The sequence below is a fragment of the Chelonia mydas genome, chromosome 13, assembly GCF_015237465.2.
Source record: "Chelonia mydas isolate rCheMyd1 chromosome 13, rCheMyd1.pri.v2, whole genome shotgun sequence".
Lineage (NCBI taxonomy): Eukaryota > Metazoa > Chordata > Testudines > Cheloniidae > Chelonia > Chelonia mydas.
In genome coordinates, this window is record NC_051253.2 from 37,373,075 (window position 1) to 37,376,299 (window position 3,225).

The window sequence follows — 3,225 nt, forward strand, 5'->3', positions numbered from 1 at the left end:
GCAGGAGCTGAGGGGGCCCTACTGCACTGTGCTACATGTGGGGGCTTGTCTGGAATTTCTTGGCAGCCCGGAGATAGAGGAGACCCTGCAATGGCTGGTCAGGCAGCGGGAGGAGGTGCAGAAGGCAATGCAGAGTTTTCAGCAAACCCACCAGCTGGAGAGACAAGCCTTGCTCACCTGGCAGGCAGAACAGCAGAAGAGCCTGCAGGACTTCATTTGGGAGCAGGCTGGCATAGAATCATAGAAGATTAGAGTTGGAAGAGACCTCAGGAGGTCATCTAATCCAATCCCTTGCTCAAAGCAGGATCAACACCAACTAAATCATCCCAGCCAGGGCTTTGTTAAGCCGGGCCTTAAAAACCTCTAAGGAAGGAAGGTATCAGAGGGGTAGTCGTGTCAGTCTGGATCTGCAAGAGTGACAAAGAGTCCTGTAGCACCTTATAGACTAACAGATATATTGGCACATAAGCTTTCTTGGGTGAAGACCAGTCTTCGCCCACGAAAGCTTTTGCTCCAATATATCTGTTAGTCTACAAGGTGCTACAGGACTCTTTGTCACTCTAAGAAAGGAGATTCCACCATCCCTCTAGGTAACCCACTCCAGTGCTTCATCACCCTCGTAGTGAAATAGTGTTTCCTAATAAAAAACCTAGACCTCCCGCACTGCAACTTGAGACCATTGCTCCTTGTTCTGTCATTTGCCACCACTGAGTGCAGACTAGCTCCATCCTCTTTGGGACCCCCCTTCAGGAAGTTGAAGGCTACTGTCAAATCCCCCTCACTCTTCTCTTCTGCAGACTAAACAAGCCCAGTTCCCTCAGCCTCTCCTCGTAAGTCATGTGCCCCAGCCCCCTGATCATCTTCGTTACCCTCCACTGGATTCTCTCCAATTTGTCCACATCCTTTCTGTAGTGGGGGGCCCAAAACTGGATGCAATACTCCAGATGCGGCCTCACCAGTGCCGAATAGAGGGGAATAATCACTTCCCTCGATCTGCTGGCAATGCTCCTACTAATGCAGTCCAATATGCCGTTAGCCTTCTTGGCAACAAGGGCACATTGCTGACTCATATCCAGCTTCTCATCCACTTTAATCCTCAGGTCCTTTTTCTGTAGAACTGCTGCTTAGCCCATCGGTCTCCACCCTGTAGCGGTGCATGGGATTCTTCTGTCCTAAGTGCAGGACTCTGCACTTGTCGTTGTTGAACCTCATCAGATTTCTTTTGGCCCAATCCTCTAATTTGTCTAGGTCACTCTGGACCCTATCCCTGCCCTCCAGAGTATCTACCTCTCCCCACAGCTTAGTGACATCCACAAACTTGCTGAGGGTGCAATTCATCCCATCATCCAGATCGTTAATAAAGATGTTGAACAAAACCGGCCCCAGGACCAACTCCCAGGGCACTCCGCTTGATACCGGCTGCCAAGTAGACATCAAGCCATTGATCACTACCTGTTGAGCCCAATGATCTAGTCAGCTTTCTATCCACCTTATAATCCATTCATCCGATCCATACTTTTTTAACTTGCTGGCAACAATACTGTGGGAGACCGTATCAAAAGCTTTGCTAAAGTCAAGATATATCACATCCACCACTTTCCCCATATCCACAGAGCCAGTTATCTCATCATAGAAGGCAATCAGGTTGGACAGGCATGATTTGCCCTTGGTGAATCCATGTTGACTGTTTCTGATCACCTTCCTCTCCTCCAAGTGCTTCAAAAAAGATTCCTTGAGGACCTACTCCATGATTTTTCCAGGGACTGAGGATCCAGCCCCGTGGACTTGTGCATGTCCAGCTTTTCTAAATAGTCTTTAACCTGTTCTTTCGCCACTGAGGGCTGCTCATCTCCTCCCCATACTGTGCTGCCCATCCAACAGCAGCTCCTGCAGAAAGTGGTGAGTCCCATGGAAGGGGATGGCATTCGGGCACCGGACTGTGTAAAATGGGCCTGACAGATGACCCCAGTGCTTTCCTAGGCACTTTTGAGTGGGTAGCCACTGGAGTTGGATGGGACAGGGCAACCTGGGCCCTGCTACTGTCTCCCTACCTAGATGGCAAAGCCCAAGTGGCCTATATGGCCCTAAATGAAGAGCAGGCCAGGAATTATGAAGCAGTAAAGGCAGTCATTCTTTTGGGTGGGGCTGTCTGCGGAGAATTACCGCCAGAAGTTCCGAACAGTGAGGTGGATGGGGGCTTGCAGCCCTGGGCATTCACCCAAAAGTTAATGGACTGGGCAACCCACTGGCTGAGGCCGGATGCCTAGACAGTGGTGGAAATCACTGATGTGCTCATCCTAGAGTAGTTTTTACAGGGTCTCCCCAAGAACATAAAGCTGTGGGTGAGGAGGCACCAAGCGAATACAGTCAAGGCAGCTGTAAAGCTTACGGAGGAGTACACAGAGGTGGACTTCCCCAGGAAGGAGAGATGGCAGAGCAAGTAAGTGGAGACAGGGAGAAGGCCCATAGAAACCCCATCTGGGAAGGGCCTGGAGAATAAATGGGAGGACACCTGAGGGGCTCCCACGGGGTTCAGACCGGTGGTCTGCTGGCAGTGCGGACGACCGGGACACAAGAAGGGGGACTGCCTGCACATGGATTGTGGGTGGATGGAGTTTTGTGGCTTTGAAAATGCTGGAGGGCAGGGAAAGGGGCAGAAGCTGTCCACCATTCCAGTAATGGTGAGGAGGAAACCTCAGCAAGGCCTGGTGGACTCTGCCTTGGCCTGCTGTCTGGTACAAAGGAAGCTGGTGAGGCCACACTGGTGGATCCCCAGTGCAAAGATTGATGTAGAATGCATCCAGAGGGATAGGAGGCAATACCCTATAGCCCAGGTGCCCTATGAGGTTCGGGGCAGGTATAAGTGGCAAACTGGCAATGGGTCGAGGTAGTAAAGGGCCTACATTATCCAGTGGTGGTGGGTATGGACTGGGACCCCTTCCCAGGAAGGAAGGTGGGCAGAGGGAGAAAGCCCAAGAAAAGAAAAAGGGGAGATCCCCTGAAGACAGGGGTAGAAATCCCCAAGCAGAAAACCCCTAGACAACAGCGGTGGAGAAGGGAGAGGGAAGTTATGGTCTGGATGTCCACCCCAGGGTCCTTGACCAGAGAGTAAGGCCCGGCAGAGGTCCTTATTAGCTGACCCCCAGAGGAAGAGACCCAGGCCCCATTGGACGAGCTTGGGGGACAGGAAGCCCTAAGTGTCTGGGAGAGGGCCGGGACCAACCC